The sequence below is a fragment of the Schistocerca piceifrons genome, chromosome 11 (assembly GCF_021461385.2).
Source record: "Schistocerca piceifrons isolate TAMUIC-IGC-003096 chromosome 11, iqSchPice1.1, whole genome shotgun sequence".
Classification (NCBI taxonomy): domain Eukaryota; kingdom Metazoa; phylum Arthropoda; class Insecta; order Orthoptera; family Acrididae; genus Schistocerca; species Schistocerca piceifrons.
Window position 1 is genome coordinate 62825626 of NC_060148.1, and position 18328 is coordinate 62843953.

Consider the following 18328-nt stretch of genomic DNA (forward strand, 5'->3'; position numbering starts at 1 on the left):
GTTTAACTAGTTCTAAGTTCTAGGGGACTGATGACCTAAGATGTTAAGTCCCATAGTGCTCAGAGCCATTTGAACCATTTTTGAACCTGGAAGAGGAAAACAATGGAAGTCAGATGGGTGGTTTTGAGATATGAAATACTGAAAACAGCAGAGGATGGAATAAACAAAACGACAAGTAAACATCACTGGATAACGCCCGAGATATTGAACCTGATTGACAAAACGAAAAAACACAAAACTGCAGTAAACGATGCTCGCAAAAGGGAAGACAGGAATCACTCATTCACTCACTGGTCATACCGGACTCGAGAGTCCATTACGGCAGCAACGTATTTTCGGCATATGTCCCTGTCTTGGGCTATTTCCTTCCATTCACCTTCAATGCCTGGTCTCCTCAAATCAGCCTTCACATTGTCCTCCCATCTAAGCCTCGGTCTCTCCACAGGACGTTTTGCCTCTAAGTGCCTCTTGCGTCCATCGGCCGTCGTAATTTTAATATATTATTGTTATTATTATGCTTATTATTTTTACTGTCGCCGACTTACGTGGTGGGCCTTAATAAAAAAGATATTTCATTCAATTTTGATTTACGGTTAAATGCTTTTGTGAAGTTCTCCTTTTTAACAATATTAATCTTAAATTATTTGTTACGTTAATGAATGATAGACTCGCTGAATCTTAAAACATGGGCATACAAGTTGAACAATGGAATAAACTTTTCATATTAATTTCCTCGGCTAGTCAGTTCACTTTAAAGCAAGAAATCTTTAGTTATTAATTACAATTGCGGCCCACACACGCGCGAGAGTATTTTTTCTTACCTCCGTTAACCATTGTATTGTAGTCGGATTCCTGGCTCTGGCTCTCGGCTATGGTACTGAATATAAGAATCTTAAAGCTACGTATTTTCTGCAACTTCGTGCGGCTGTGGAGAAAAATGTGTATTACGTTAATAGCGGGCGAGTATTTCGCTTCCGCTAATTTTCATAAGTTAATATCGCCACGTAATGGCGCCGTTGGCTGCATCGGCCGCTGCGATTGTTGAACTGTAAATTACTTGAATGCAGGTTAATTCAAGGAAGGCGGACATGAAATCGGGATCACCTCTTACAAATCAAAAGTGAACAATGATATTAAATCAATATATTATCTGATTAATTCGTACAAATATGCTTACATTTGCCAGCACTCGCAAGATGTCCGTCTACACACAACCAAGACAAGAGAAGAAGTGAAGACGACTAAAAATTAACAAAAGAGCGTATCTCGTCGTCTCTTTAGAACCTTTTTTTTATATTTCTTTGGACTTGAAACTTACACAGAGAAATTATTATTTTACGGGTACATAATAAAAAATCTGTATCATTCAAGTTTTAAATGTCTCTTCTTTATAAATACTGTTTTTTTAAGTGTTTTCTTATTGCTTCACTGGGGACGCTATATGCCCTACCAATAATCTGCGCACTGCCCTGCCCTAATCCATTCGAGCTGCGTGACCCGCCCATCGCAGCCTACGTGATTTAATAATACTGATTATGTAAGGGCTTGAATAGAGTTCGTGAACCTCTTCGTTATGCACTTTTCGCCACTCTCCGCTAATGTCATCCCTTTTTGCTCCGAAAATTTTCCTCAGAATTTTGTTATCCAATACTCGAAATGGCTTTTCATTTTGCACAGTGAGAGACCAAGTCCCACAGCCATACAGCATAACTGGTAGAATAATAGTTTTGTATATTCAAATCTTTAAATTCCTAGACAATATCTGTGATGAAAGTAATCTATTCAGTGAGAATTAGCACGCATTTCCTGTCTGTAATCTCTTCTTCAGTTCGGATTCAATCTCATTTCTCGAACTGTTGTCCACACCTAGATACTTAAATGTGTTCAATTTTTTTAACTGCATATCTCCAACTCTTAACACTTCCTGATCTACTGCTGTTGGAATTCTAGTAGTAACCACGTATTTAGTTTTGTCTTCACTTATCCTTAGACCTACATCTTCGCTAGCCTTGATTAACGTATTCACATTTGCTGTTACAGATTCTTTCCTATCGCTAATGATGTTTAGATCATCTGCATACCGTAATATCTTAATATTTCCATTTAACTCCACACCCTCTGAATTATCTGCTGCCATTCGTACAATGTATTCTAGGACTAAATTAAAAAGTAGCGGAGACAGGGCATCTCCCCGCTTAAGCCTGTTCTTTATTACAAATTCTTCTGACTCCAATTTCCCCATGTATACTCCACCTTATACAGGAATATAAAGAAATATATTAGGCAAAATACAAAATGGCTAATAAGGAATGTCTAGAGGAGAAATGCAAGAAGCACAGATGGACTGGTAAACATAGATATCACCTGAACGAAAATTAGAGACCTTTGGAGAAAAGAGAAGCAGCTGTGTAAATATCAAGAGCACAGATGGCAAGCTGATACTAAGCAATGATTGGAAAGTGGAGAAACTGTGAGACGTGGAATCACTATACAAGGGAAATGAAGAGAATATTACATGAATGGAGGAGAAAGTAGATGAAGATGACATGGAAGACATACTACTTGAGAAAGAATTGACAGAGGACTGACAAAATCAAAACGAAACCTCTTGGAGTGGGCGACATCCCTTCACAGAATTATTGAAATCCTTGGGACAGCCATCCTTGTCAAGTGTAGTTCGAGAAAGATCTGCTAATGATATTTTCATGGATATTAATAAATGGTTTAAAGCCAACTCACTAACATTAAACTTCGAAAAGACTCACTATATGCAATTCAGAAGCTGTAAGAGGTTTCCACCTAGCATGTGCATAAAGTATGAAAAAGAGCAGATAGAAGAGGTTGACAGTCTTAAATTCCTGGGATACAATTTGATAATAAATTCGGCTGGGAGGAGCACACCACAGAACTGCAGAAACGCCTTAACAAATCTGTGTTTGCAATTCGAGTGTTAGCAGACATAGGCAACATAAAAATGAAAAAGCTTGCATACTTTGCCTACTTTCATTCCATAATGTCATATGGGATAATATTTTGGGGTAAATTTTGAAGTCAAACAAAAGTTTTCAGAGTCCAAAAGCGTGTAATACGTATTATTTGTGGAGTCAATTCACTGACGTCCTGCAGAAACCTCTTCAAAGAACTGGGTATACTAACTACTGCCTCTCAGTATATTTACTTCTTAATGAAATTAGTCCTAAATAATATATCTGTTTTTCCAACAAACAACTCAGTTCATACATACAATACCAGTAACAAAAATGATCTGCACAAGGATTTAAAAGCATTTACTTCAGTTCAAAAAGGGGTCCACTACTCAGGAACACTCATCTTCAATAATTTGCCAGCAAACATAAAAAATTTTGTTACAAATAAAGATCAGTTTAAAGGGAGCCTAAAAGACTTACTAGTGGCCAACTCCTTCTACTCTACTGACGAATTTTTTAATAGAAACAAATTATATATTGTATATATATTCATACTATTAGTATTGTTATTTCAGCTTTAAAAAAAAATATTGACATGTTCCATATTCATGAGAATCTGCTCAGCACGGATCTATGGAACGAAAAACTAATCTAATCTAATCCAAACAATTCCACCTGATTTACAAGAGATATAAGACAAGGTAAATAGCGTCAAACTTCACAAATAATGTAATAATCCCAATTTCAAAGGAAGCATAAGGTGTCAGGTCGGAGATCACCAAAACAATGGTAAGTTATAACTTTAGAAAGGAATCACCTAGGGAAAGACTAGCAAAAGACAACCTGTTATATGGTCAGTTTAGCTTCTGGAGCAGTGCAAAAATGGTTCAAATGGCTCTAAGCACTATGGAAATTAACATCTGAGGTAATCAGTCCCATAGACTTAGAACTACTTATACCTAACTAACCTAAGGACATTACACACATATCCATGACTGAGGCAGGGTTCAAACCTGCGACCGTAGCAGCAGTGTGGTTCCGGACTGAAGCGCCTAGAACCACTCGGCCACGGCGGCCGGTGGAGCAGCGCAGGAAGACAAGTGGTAATAAGGATGCAACTGTTTATCTTCAAAAATGTAATGAAGAAACGTGAACCTACATTAATAAATTTAGAGAAAGCTTTTGACAATGTTGATGGAACACACTCACTCAAATTCTGATAGCAGCAAGGATAAAAATAGGGAGCACAACACTCCTACGACTCACACAGAAACAAAACTGTCATTAAAAGTTCAAAGGAGGCGAACGGGAAGCAATAAATGAAATGGTAATGAGACAGGGATGTTGTCTCTTTGCAAGGTTAATTCAGTCTCTGCACAGAGCAAGTACTAAATGAAATTGTGGGAAAGTTTCGAAACGTAATATTAAAGTTGAGGTGGAAGAAATAAAAGAAATTATTTTCCTGATTACATTGTGATTCTGTCACAAGTCAAAAAAATGTTCAAATGTGTGTGAAATCTAATGGGACTTAACTGCTAAGATCATCAGTCCCTAAGCTTACACACTACTTAACCTAAATTATCCGAAGGACAAACACACACACCCATGTCCGAGGGAGGACTCGAACCTCAGCCAGGACCAACCGCACAGTCCATGACTGCAGCACTTTAGACCACTCAGCTAATCCCACGCGGCGTCATAAGTCACAAAGGAGTTGTAAGATTAATTGATCAGAACGGCTAAGACGGACAAAATACTATTCACCCACTTAAAAGGGTCCACTGGTCACTTTGGAGCAATGTAGGTAGCGTACAATTTTGTAGTATGATGGCGTATGACCCTTCAACACCAATCTCAGTCACGACAGTGAAGCAGACTTTATGCCCCAGTCATTTGTACAGAATCAGTGGAGTGAGTTGGGTCGACGTAGAGGTGTGATAGAATGCCAGAAAGGAGATATTGTGTTTGTATGTGCCCATGACTACACTGTGAATTAAGTTACTTGATTGGTTGGTGTATCAATGCAGATTGTCCAACGTGTCTACAAGAAATGGTACACCACTTGCAGATACATAACATGCTTAAGAACTGTGGTTAGTAAAAGACAGGCGTGGCCATGGGGGAGGGTGGACCATGGGGCTAACTGGGGTATCTGCCCCAGATGGCAATTTTGAGGGGCACCAAATTCATATTCTTTAAGAAAAAAAGCTTATTTCACAAAGCACCTTACATCTAGTGCACATTCATTTATCGATTATTCATACGATTTTGAAAGGCATTCCTGTTGGTTTTTGAACATATTCTAAGCTGATTTCTGAATGAATCATAAGTTGATTTTTGAACGCATGCATAGTGTATTTGGTATCTCTACCAGGGTAATTCGCGTCACATCTAGAAATAACAAAAATTCCCGCAGACAAAACAGGATGGGGCTATATGAGCTGAGTCGAATAAACCCGAAAGGGGGAATGCCAGTCGCTGTTTATTTATGTTGTTGACTGGGTGTGTGAATGATTAGCATTCTTATAATTGTTAGCGAAATCCATAGATTCAGACTACCAGAGTGGAAATAAACGATTACCAGAAATAACAGGTAAGAAATATTATATATCAATCTTTTCTGTGTATCCAAGAAACTGAAATTTTAACAGAAAATTTGTGCCACATCGCTACACTACTAAGAGCCAACTGTAGGGTCCCCAGATAGCAGCTACTTAAGTTTTATTCTCAGAATAGTGTGGCAAACGTGTTGTACGAACACGTAATAAGCCTAACCAGAGGATAAACATGGGACAACTGGACTGGTGATTCTGGCGTTGTTGATGATGATAGTTGGAGAATAAGTTTTGACAGTGGCAGGAATAGTGACAGAATTAGTGATGACACAGTTGTTTGTTAGAGTGAGAAAGGAGAAGAAACAGGGATATCACACAAACTATAAGTAAGAATAAGAAGACTTCAATTTCATATAAAAATTTCGTACTACTACTTTTGATCTCATGCTTGAGAAATTGGAGGGTATAAATGAAATGTAAAACTATTTCCTAATATAAAAATTTTTACTTGTAATGGGCCGATAGTTCAGGTATAGATGCCAACGTCGCAAGCTGAAGATGAACAGATAGAGAAAGTGTATGAGGATATTGAAAGGGTAATGCAGTATGTAAAGGGGGACGAAAATCTAATAGTCATGGGCGACTGGAATGCAGTTGTAGGGGAAGGAGTAGAAGAAAAGGTCACAGGAGAATATGGGCTTGGGACGAGGAATGAAAGAGGAGAAAGACTAATTGAGTTCTGTAACAAGTTTCAGCTAGTAAAAGCGAATACCCTGTTCAAGAATCACAAGAGGAGGAGGTATACTTGGAAAAGGCCGGGAGATACGGGAGGATTTCAATTAGATTACATTATGGTCAGACAGAGATTCCGAAATCAGATACTGGATTGTAAGCTGTACCCAGGAACAGATATAGACTCAGATTACAATATAGTAGTGATGAAGAGTAGGCTGAAGTTCAAGACATTAGTCAGGAAGAATCAATACGCAAAGAAGTGGGATACGGAAGTACTAAGGAATGACAAGATACGTTTGAAGTTCTGTAACGCTATAGATACAGCAATTAGGAATAGCGCAGTAGGCAGTACAATTGAAGAGGAATGGACATCTCTAAAAAGGGCCATCACAGAAGTTGGGAAGGAAAACATAGGTACAAAGAAGGTAGCTGCGAAGAAACCATGGGTAACAGAAGAAATACTTCAGTTGATTGATGAAAGGAGGAAGTACAAACATGTTCCGGGAAAATCAGTAATACAGAAATACAAGTCGCTGAGGAATGAAATAAATAGGAAGTGCAGGGAAGCTAAGACGAAATGACTGCAGGAAAAAATGTGAAGACATCGAAAAAGATTTGATTGTCGGAAGGACAGACTCAGCATACAGGAAAGTCAAAACAAACTTTGGTGACATTAAAAGCAACGGTGGTAACATTAAGAGTGCAACGGGAATTCCACTGTTAAATGCAGAGGAGAGAGCAGATAGGTGGAAAGAATACATTGAAAGCCTCTGTGAGGGTGAAGATTTGTCTGATGTGATAGAAGAAGAAACAGGAGTCGATTTAGAAGAGATAGGGGATCCAGTATTAGAATCGGAATTTAAAAGAGCTCTGGAGGACTTACGGTCAAATAAGGCAGAAGGGATAAAAAACATTCCATCAGAATTTCTAAAATCATTGGGGGAAGTGGCAACAAAACGACTATTCACGTTGGTGTGTAGAATATATGAGTCTGGCGATATACCATCTGACTTTCGGAAAAGCATCATCCACACAATTCCGAAGACGGGAAGAGCTGACAAGTGCGAGAATTATCGCACAATCAGCTTAACAGCTCATGCATCGAAGCTGCTTACAAGAATAATATACAGAAGAACGGAAAAGAAAATTGAGAATGCGCTAGGTGACGATCAGTTTGGCTTTAGGAAAAGTAAAGGGACGAGAGAGGCAATTCTGACGTTACAGCTAATAATGGAAGCAAGGCTAAAGAAAAATCAAGACACTTTCATAGGATTTGTCGACCTGGAAAAAGCGTTCGACAATATAAAATGGTGCAAGCTGTTCGAGATTCTGAAAAAAGTAGGGGTAATCTATAGGGAGAGACGGGTCATATACAATATGTACAACAACCAAGAGGGATTAATAAGAGTGGACGATCAAGAACGATGTGCTCGTATTAAGAAGGGTGTAAGACAAGGCTGTAGCCTTTCGCCCCTACTCTTCAATCTGTACATCGTGGAAGCAATGATGGAAATAAATGAAAGGTTTAGGAGTGGAATTAAAATACAAGGTGAAAGGATATCAATGATACGATTCGCTGATGACATTGCTATCCTGAGTGAAAGTGAAGAAGAAATAAATGATCTGCTGAACTGAATGAACAGTCTAATGAGTACACAGTATGGTTTGAGAGTAAATCGGAGAAAGACGAAGGTAATGAGAAGTAGTAGAAATGAGAACAGCGAGAAACTTAACATCAGGATTGATGGTCACGAAGTCAATGAAGTTAAGGAATTCTGCTACCTAGGCAGTAAAATAACCAGTGACGGACGGAGCAAGGAGGACATCAAAAGCAGACTCGCTATGGCAAAAAAGGCATTTCTGGCCAAGAGAAGTCTGCTAATATCAAATACTGGCCTTAATTTGAGGAAGAAGTTTCTGAGGATGTACGTCTGGAGTACAGCATTGTATGGTAGTGAAACATGGACTGTGGGAAAACCGGAACAGAAGAGAATCGAAGCATTTCAGATGTGGTGCTATAGACGAATGTCGAAAATTAGCTGGACTGATAAGGTAAGGAATGAGGAGGTTCTATGCAGAATTGGAGAGGAAAGGAATATGTGGGAAACACTGATAAGGAGATAGGACAGGATGATAGGACATCTGCTTAGACATGAGGGAATGACTTCCATGGTACTAGAGGGAGCTGTAGAGGGCAAAAACTGTAGAGAAAGATAGAGATTGGAATACATCCAGAAATAATTGAGGACATGGGTTGCAAGTGCTACTCTGAGATGAAGAGGTTAGCACAGGAAAGGAATTCGTGGCGGGCCGCATCAAACCAGTCAGTAGACCGATGACCCAAAAAAAAAAAATAAAAAAAAAAATAGGCCGAATAGGAGATTGATATTGACACTTTGTGAATTATATTTTATTGTGTTGTTTATGTAAATGATGTAGATAAAAATGAGCATTTGTGCCAAAGCAATCTCGCTTATTTGGCATATGTTATAACTGCTGCAATATTAGAAAGGCTTAATTTTTTAGCGGACACTGACAAAACAGACATAATCAAATCGAGAAACCATACCAGTCTTAGATACTATTCGTATTAACAGCTTTTTCAGTACTAGACAGCGAGATTTTCATTTTTCGTTTAGTTAGATGTTTTGATGAGGTAATAAATTCTTTCGCAGAAAGGGAAGCATGCAGTGTAGAGCTGTAGCAATATTAGAGAGAGAAAAAGTGCTGGGTCCTAAAGATTGAAGGAATGTGCACTGTTTTGCTTGTCTCTTCTCTTTACTGCTTGCACGTTTTGTGAATTTAATTTTATGACACACAAAAGTGACACTGTTCTGAAGATTTTCTATTCTGCCAGTTACAAATAGTCCCATCCAGTACTAATTGCGAGTTTTTTTCAAAGGGGGGTAGAATGTCAAACAGGCTGACTAGGAGTAGAAAAGGCATCACAGGACATTTTAATTTCCAGTGCCCTGAATTAGGCTTGATGGCTTCCAGTACAAAACATACATGTTTGAATTCCACAGAGCGAAATACGGTGACGTGAGATAGAATAATACTGTGCGTTGTGTGCAGAGGTGTGGCACTGCACTTTGGCACGCTTCAGACCAAATAACATTTCTTACATTTTCTTGAACTAATATATATTTCATATCAAACTCTTCAGAAACCTTTGTGCTACAAAATGAACATATCTTTGACAAAACAACTTTTTTTTTTTAATTTTTGACCTCCTATATCACATGGTAGGAGTGGGGGGAGGGGGGTTTGGGCCACAATTCATTATCAACTTTTGCCCCGGTTCGGAAATATCGTACATCTGGGGCTAGTAAAGGATCCTCACATTCTAACCAGAGACGAGTTCTCACCTTGTCATTGGCAGTCGGTTTCAAACCAAATAGCAGTTGCTTGTATCAGTGAATGTAGGTCACCCCAACCAGTAACTAAGTAAAAGCTGCAAAGGAAACTCCAGACAATGGACGTCTGGAGTTGGGAACCCCGCAAAAGGCCACTGCTCACAGTGGCACTTAAAACCATATGTCTTCAACTGGCCAAGCAGCACAGAAACTGGACAGATGTGTAGTGTGGTCTGATGAGCGGCAAATTTACATCTTCCCAAATTAGGGGAGGCGTTGGTGGGTGATGACAGCCTAACGGGGGCTTAACCCATAATGTGTGGAGTAGGTCATTCAGGCCATACACGCTTGTGTGTGGTTTCGAGGTGCTTGTCATACCATGACCACACAGTCCACTCATTGAGCTTATATCGAACATAACCCACCATGTTAATTTCAACATTTCCAGTAACCAAATGGTACCCACAGTTTGAAATTTTCATGATTAGATTGCTGCGATCATTTCTCTCTTCCAATACTAATACTACAACATCTGTGTTCACAGTGTAATGCTTTTGCTATGATGAGATCTAATATTTTCTCACAAAGTTTTCCAATGCATACAAAAATGGAGGAGTTCAACACTTTGTTGCTTCACATGCAGAAATAGTGTCGTGAGCTCCACTCAAAAGCACTGAGAAAACAGCAATTGTTGGAAATCCCAAGAAGTAAGAGGAGTGTGCCAGAAGGGAGGTTTTCAAATCAGAATAATGAAGTACTGAATATATAATGTGAAATAACACAGTACAGAATGTCTCGCCTGGGATCACACTGTACTTCTGCCTCGACTGACATCTCTGCCGAAACTCTTTGCCTTTACAAATGTCTGCTTGTGTCTGTGTGTGTGCGGTTGGATATGGGTGTGTGCGAGTGTAAACCTGTCCTTTTTCCCCCTAAGGTAAGTCTTTCCGCTCCCGGGATTGGAACGACGCCTTACCCTCTCCCTTAAAACCCACATCCTTTCATCTTTCCCTCTCCTTCCCTCTTTCCTGACGAAGCAACCGTGGGTTGCGAAAGCTTGAATTTTGTGTAACAGAGTAAGACGTGTTTGTTTGTGTGTTTGTCGACCTGCCAGCGCTTTCTTTTGGTAAGTCATATCATCTTTGTTTTTAGATATATTTTTCCCATGTGCAATGTTTCCCTCTATTTTTTATATATATATATATATATATATATATATATATATATATATATATATATAATTTTATTTTTTAAATATAATCTACACCAGCTGAAAGAGTTAAAATTTTTACGTGAATTACTTCAAGATCTAATAAAATCGGTAATTTTTTATATAGAAGGCTGTGGATTGCTGTGTTATAAAGGTCATGTCCAGAAGAAGACGGGCACCAGGATGAGGAAGTTGAAACAAAGTTTGAGAGGTAAAACACTCTCTCATGGTAAAACTATAAGAGGCAGGCCGCCAGACAAAATGATTGATGAACTACAGCAGTATTATTGGGTGGCCTTTAGAAATAATACTGAGGGTTTGTTGAAAATGAAGCAGGCAGTATGGGCTACCTTCTTCCACAGACTGTCAACTGATGAAAAACAATTACACCACCTTTACCCTCCTGGACATGATTCATGGTACAATTACTGCAGTGCGCACTGGTCAAACAGTTCATACAGCCATGAACATTCCACACCAGCAGCAGTCATGGATATCATACAACCTATTTACAGAGACCTAGCAAATCCTGAATTACTGAAGAAGTGTCTGCATGGTTGGACTCAAAATCTCTCTGAGTCGTTCAATAATCTTATGTGGACTCGCTTAGCAAAAAATGTGTTTGTTGGAATGAAGACACTAAAGTGGAGGTCAGTGGTGCTGTTATTGCTTTTAATGATGGCAACATTGGTAAGGGTGAAATTGCTACAGCATATTGGAATTAATCCTGGAGCAAACTGCATCAGAGAATTTGAATGGATGGACAAGGTTTGCATTGATAAAGCAGAGTAAGCAGCTCAGTTGGCCACTAAGGAATCCAGAAGGAAGAATAGAAGAAAAAACTTGGAAAAAGATCAAGAGAATGATATAGAATATGGTGCAGGGTGCTTCTGAGTGACTAAAAATAAAAAATTAAGCACATATTAAGTGAGTTACAGTCTTTTGAAACTTTAGAAGCTGTTCCAGAAAATTTACATTTCCTGTTGCATTTTTCCATAAATCTCAGAAACCACTTCGAGTAGAGTATTCAAATTTTCAGGGAGTAATAACATACATATCCCGAGTCTACCGAACTAAAAGAAGAACATAATGTTATGTATAATTAAAATCATTTAGGATAATGCACAAAAAAGTAACTGTGTAAATAAAAATTTTTTTTTCTGAATGCAGTGGCTGAAATTCCATTATTGTAGTTCAGTAGTCTCAGCACACACAGTTTAATGTCCTGTAAAAGTTCCATGTCAATGGCTACAGTGGTTCCTAAAATATAGGGAAGCCAATTCACTAAATTTAACATTGTCGGGATAGGGCATTCCAACTCCCTTTCAATATTCTTGTAGTACCTTAGTTTAGTACAAGAAGTGGTCTGGTTGAGTCAAAAGATGTCTGTGGAACATGAGAACAATGCAGTTTATTCTTGGTGGTGAGGGCGTTTAGCCAATGGAACAGGAGACAGTAGCCAAACACTACAAGAGTCAAGTGGAGGCTCGGACTTTTCGAGTGAAGAGCTCGAGGGAATCGATCGTGGCCCTTTTATTAGAGTTCTGGAAGGAGGCACACCTGACTGCAGTACGAGTAGCACTCGATCAAGGTGGTGTTCGAATCTGGTAGGTGGATGGCCGCTGCTGTATGTTGACTTCTGAAGGAAGTTTACATCTCGAGAGGTCCGAATGTGCTCCATAGTGGGACTCTGACTCACATCTCCCTCATCTTTTCCAATTATCTCTGCCTTCATATCATTCATCTCCTCTCGGAGTTGATCTACCTTTACCTGCAGCTTGTCATCTCTCTCTTTAAGGACTCTTCTCATCCGTTCCTGGAATTCCTGCAGTCCTTTCCTTAAGTTTTCTTTGAACATCTCTTCCATACGCTTCTTGATTTCTTTATTTTCTTTCTTGATTTCTTCATTTCCATTCTTGCTTGTTGATTCCTTGGAGCATCTTGAATATTATTGACTGAGATCCATCCTCTAGACTCAGTTCCTTTCTAATTGGATTTACCGCTGTCTCATGATAACCGGTTGAATGACACAATGGGCTGTCCACTGACATTCCACTACTACCAATTCCCGACTCATCCTTGTCCTCCTGCCCTACCTCCATTTTTCTAACTACCTCCTCCACAATCTTTTCTTTCAGTTCAGAATCCATTCTCAACTATTCACTATGCACAGACAAGAAAAATAAAATAACCTCCTAGTCACCCACACACTCATTAATTAGCTAATAATTAAATAATCCTTCACTGTATTAGGTTAACCCAGATTTGCAAAACAGATCTCCCCATTGACCACGATAAATTACAGAAACCCACCCAGATCAAACGTCAATGACTGCATTTATACACTAATACTCGAAGTAACACACACACAGCTTAGAAGACATACAAACATGTAGTTTACAATAAATAATGCAAATGAGACACTATTCTGTGATGTTCAGCATATTAGCATACCATGCCTCAGAGAAAATTCGCAAAAAAATGTTAAAAAATATTGTTTTTATAATTTCTGCAATTGTCAAATTTAATTTGAAGTGCCTTCTGCGCTCTGAAGATAGTGCAATATTAATTAGTATTGCGACGTTTGAAGTCGCGCTACTAGTCGTGTTGGCGTTGGCTCCTCCGGTGCAGCGGCTGTCTGGCGAAGCGTCGTTGTAGCTGGTGTGGTGCCGTGTGCTCTGCTTACGTCCGCGACGAATCGCGCTGATGCAGTCTCGTAGTTCTGTGACTGGCGACGGGATGGAGCTGCTACCACGTATTTCGCTGAACGGCGGGTAGGTGGGTTCGCCACTAGATGTCAAATTCTGCGTCGTCGTCGTTTCTACTTCGGCAACTTGGTACCATTGTAGTCACCGCTTTCCTAAACCTTGCTATCGCGGCGTGTGGAACTGCTTCGCTGCTTCAAATGCTTTGCCTAGCCGCTCACAGTCTGGGTGACGTCATCCAACAATTACGCCACAGTCGACACTCGCAAATACGATAACAGTTTATAGGTCCACACCAAATTGAGCGATTTAGACCGTTCAAAAGATAATTTCACATACAAAGTCACTTAAGAACATGCTCCTCATACTTTCGTAACGGAATTTTGGCTGGTTCACTCGAGATTATGCACAAACGCGTCTTTTCTTATAATATGAATTTTACAGTAACTCACGCAGGTTTTCGTGTCCATCATATTGTTTATTAACACTGCTTTTGTCACTTACACTCGTAAAAACAAATTGTTCACTGTATCTCAGTCGCTTTTGCACTCTATTGTCTACATAATATGCTTCGTTCCCGCGATTTCTAATTTCACGATAAATACGCTATATTGCACTGTTTCTAGTTGAAGTACTCCAATTTTAGTCACGGTAACGACCATGAGAATTATTCTTGCACTAAAATCGTCTGATAATTGCAAATGTCTTTCCACTGAAACCAAAAATGTTGCTTAACAAATCATTGTTTGAATCCGAAGATTGCAACTGTCCTTGGCATGGGAGCCATGGTGAAACATCCCCGTTTTGTCCTTGCTTAGATTTTCCGTGATTTACCAGAGCCGCCAAACAGTTACCGGTAATTATTATGATTATATGGCCGTGTGCTTAATGGGTGTAAGGCTATCGGTTTTAACGCTGTGGCTTCGGGGGTATTTCAACCGAGCGCGGCTATCCTGAGATGGAATAGTTAATGACTGAAAATTTGTCTATTATTGAAGTCCATAAAGGTTGCGATGTACAAACTGATATGTATTTTCTACTAACACACAATTCCTGAGGCACTTGCTACCTTCGCCTTAGACGTTTAATTGCGGTTATATCTTTTTACTGGTTGCTGATTTTAAGTACTTCGTCACACGCAATGATGATGGTTAACTTTCACAACAATCCTCACTGCAATCCATGGTTGTTGCTGGCCGACGCGATTGACTCTAAACACGTAATTCGGCACTTGTCACTTCGTTTTATATCACTTGCGAATCGGTACCGATGAGGGTCAACCCCACGACGATCAGGGGGGCGCGCTCATTTGTCATACTCAGGTGAATTTACCGTTTACTTCTCACTCGACCTACATTCTTGCCTGTCTCTCCTGCACTACTGCTCACTCGACACTAGTCTCACTGCCTTCTGCAGCGCTCGACAATCGACTCCTGTGTGCTATCGACCTGGGTGTCGCATACTAAAGCCGGTATTACACGACGGTCCGCCGCGAACGGTACTGCCATCTAGCGGTAGAACGGGTGAAACTACGAAAATTAGCAGACGCACGCAGGAATAGAGAGCAGTTCTAAACTGCCGTCAATCCGCGCATGCGCAGTAGGCAGCGATTATTCGCGCATGCGCAGAATGGTGTACCAAGGTGCTTTCTTCTTGTTGTTTGGTTATTGTTAGGCATCTAGTGGCCAACTTTGGACGTTTGTGTTGGGATCTTCTGCATTTTTTTCAGTAAATAGGTTTCACAAATGCAGAAAAGAAACTTTTTTTGCAGTAGACTCTTATATACTAGCTGTTTGTGCAAGGACTTTTTCTATTGATAGCTTCGTATTCTAGAAATGAAATGGAGCAGAGAGGAATTAAGAGTCTGAAATCAGGCATCCAGCGAGGAAAGGTGTATGTATGACCCACTGTATCATAATAAGGTAGTCGGAAATCGTTTATTTCTGAGGAATATTTTCGATTTGTATCGTAATGCCTTAGTTTACGAAAGTTCAGGTTTGATTTAATTGCACCTCTTGCTTGATTTCAACATGGCAGAAAAGAGAAACTGGCAGTGGAAGGGAGAAAGCCGTTGCAGTTTGCCCCAGTGTGACAGACGAGGACTGCTGCAAAATTCTGAGTGTAGTCCAAACTTTCAAAAATAACCCAAGGTCACATAAGTATTGGTCATTAAATGTGTTGCAAATTGCAGTGCATACATCCACAACAACTTTTGAAATGGTGGCCTGTGCTATTCTGTGGCTAAAAGCCAGACTCGTAAAAGATTCCCCATTCGCCAGGAAACGTAATGTTACAACCTGCCAGCAACATAACAGGGCGTTCACCGGTATTTTATTAGTGGTCTAGGTTGGTATGATCACAAAACATAACCATATAATTCTTACTCTCTAGAAGGTGAGATAGCCTCCTTCATGACTGTGTCACACTTTCTGTTTCCATCTTCTATCATAGACAGCAGCTTCTAGAAACAGGCCATGTCCATCCTAACGAAGTTCCGAAATTTTTTCACTAACAGTGAATATATTTCCCCGTCTTCCACCCTCCTTGTCAGCAGGGTCGATCCCCACAACGTTTGACTTTTCGTTTTCGTCGCCGTTCTGCCCTAATCCCAAGATTTACTGTCACTGCCAGGGCAATAGCTCCAAAAACAAGTCGATTCTCCATGTGCAATATGCTGTATAAATGTAAATTTCGATATATATATATATATATATATATATATATATATATATATATATATATATATATACCTGTGCAATCAAGTGTCGTAATATAAAACTGTTGCGTCTGTAATTCAGAACAGTACTAACCTACATTAGAGAAAAACTATTACTTAATACATAATGGTAGAAAACAATTTCTTTATAAATAGGAACCTTAAGTTCACAAATAATTTGAACGTATGACGCTTCAGTACATCATACAGTCGCCCTTGAGTTGCGCGCGGTAGAACGAACGACTTTACAAGACATTGGGACATAAGACATCTATTTCTTTTCGCGCGTACAGTCTGCTACTGTGCACGCGCGAATGGTATATCCTGCATGGATGGTGTAATAGGTCGAAAGTGAGCCAGTCTGTAGTTACAGGTATGCACGTTAGGGGCGTTGGTGCATAGGTGTACGATTTAGGCACATCCTGTAATACGGGCTTAATATCTATGTTCGTGGGATCATGGACCCCTTACAACCTGACTGCAGAACGAGTAGCATTCGATCGAGGAGGTGTTTGATTCTGGGTGGTGGACGGCTGCCACCGTACGTCGACCTCTGAAGGAACTTTATATCTCGAGAGTTCCGAATGTGCTCCAGAGTAGGACTCTGACTCACTCTGTTAGTATTACGGAACTGAGGATAGACGGAGCACGAATTATTATTCTTTGTGTTACATGTGATAATTTGTGACTCGTCATGTTTAACTGTGAACTGTTTTGAGCTGGTGAATATTTCGTGTACTGTGATTATGAAATGGACTTAGTTTTCACGTATCTTTGATTAAAATTTAGTTTGGAGATTTTGTTACCTTTCTTGCTACACTCTCAGCATAACTTTACTGCATCTGATAAGGTATTTTCTTTCTGTCTGTATTTTAAATGAATATTGTAGATCCACTTTTTATTTGAGATGTCGTTTCTCGAATAAATATTATTCAACATAAGTCTCTGCCAACCAAATTAATTGCAGACATTAAAATAGAACCTGTGTTATTAAATTGTCCATTCAACTTTTATTTCGTATTTCTGTGTATTTTATTACATTGCAACTCTAGCCAATACATAGTCTATTTAACAACAGGATCACAGCTAGAGGTTATTATTTACAGTCAGTTAGCTGTGGGGATGAAAGAAGACGTCTGCAGCTCGGCCTTATGACTATATTGAACTGTTATTTTTAAATAGAGGCGTGCATAGCCCCAGTACCTAAAGTACAAGAAAACACAGGTAAAGACAGACGTAACTGTTGTTTAGAAGAGCAACTACTTGATGAGGAGGAGGAGGAGGACATTAGTGTTTAAAGTCCTGGCAACAACAAGATCATTGAGGACTACTAGCAACAACCGTCAGATACACCATGTGTTCAAAAGTATCCGGACACCTGGCTGAAAATGACTTACAAGTTCGTGGCACCCTCCATCGGTAATGCTGGAATTCAGTATGATGCTAGCCCATCGTTAGCCTTGATGACAGCTTCCACTCTCGCAGACATATGTTCAGTCAGGTGCTGGGGAGTTTCTTGGGGAATGGCAGCCCATTCTTCACGGAGTGCTGCACAGAGGAGAGGTATCGATGTCAGTCGTTGAGCCCTGACACGAAGTCGGCGTTCCAAAACATCCCAAAGGTGTTCTATAGGAGTCACGTCAAGAGTCTGTGCAGGCCAGTTCATTACACAGGTGTTATTATCGTGTAACCACTCTGCTACAGGTCATGCATTATGGGGTTGTTTGGGGGAAGAGACCAAACTGGGAGGTCATCGGTCTCATTGGATTAGGGAAGGACAGGGAAGAAAGCTGGCTGTGCCCTTTCAAAGGAACCATCCCGCCATTTGCCTGGAGCAATTTAGGGAAATCACGGGAAACCTAAATCAGGATGGCCGGACGCAGGATTGAACCGTCGTCCTCCCGAATGCGAGGTCAGGCATTATGACCAGGTGCTCGATTGTGTTGAAAGATGCAATTGCGATCCCTGAATTGCTCTTCAACTGTGGGAAGTAAGAAGGTGCTTAAAACAGCAGTGTAGGCTTCTGCTGTGATAGTGCCACGCAAAACAACATGGGGTGCAAGCCACCTCCATGAAAAACACCACCATACCATACCACCATCGCCTCCGAATTTTAGTATTGGC

At 40.0% G+C, this 18328-nt stretch overlaps 1 protein-coding gene across 1 annotated transcript in view; it reads right to left on the reverse strand.

The window, feature by feature from the left end:
• Positions 1-18328, reverse strand: part of LOC124719691 (neprilysin-2-like) — a 170261-nt gene that overhangs the window by 84479 nt on the left and 67454 nt on the right. The gene's annotated exons all lie outside the window — the stretch shown is intronic.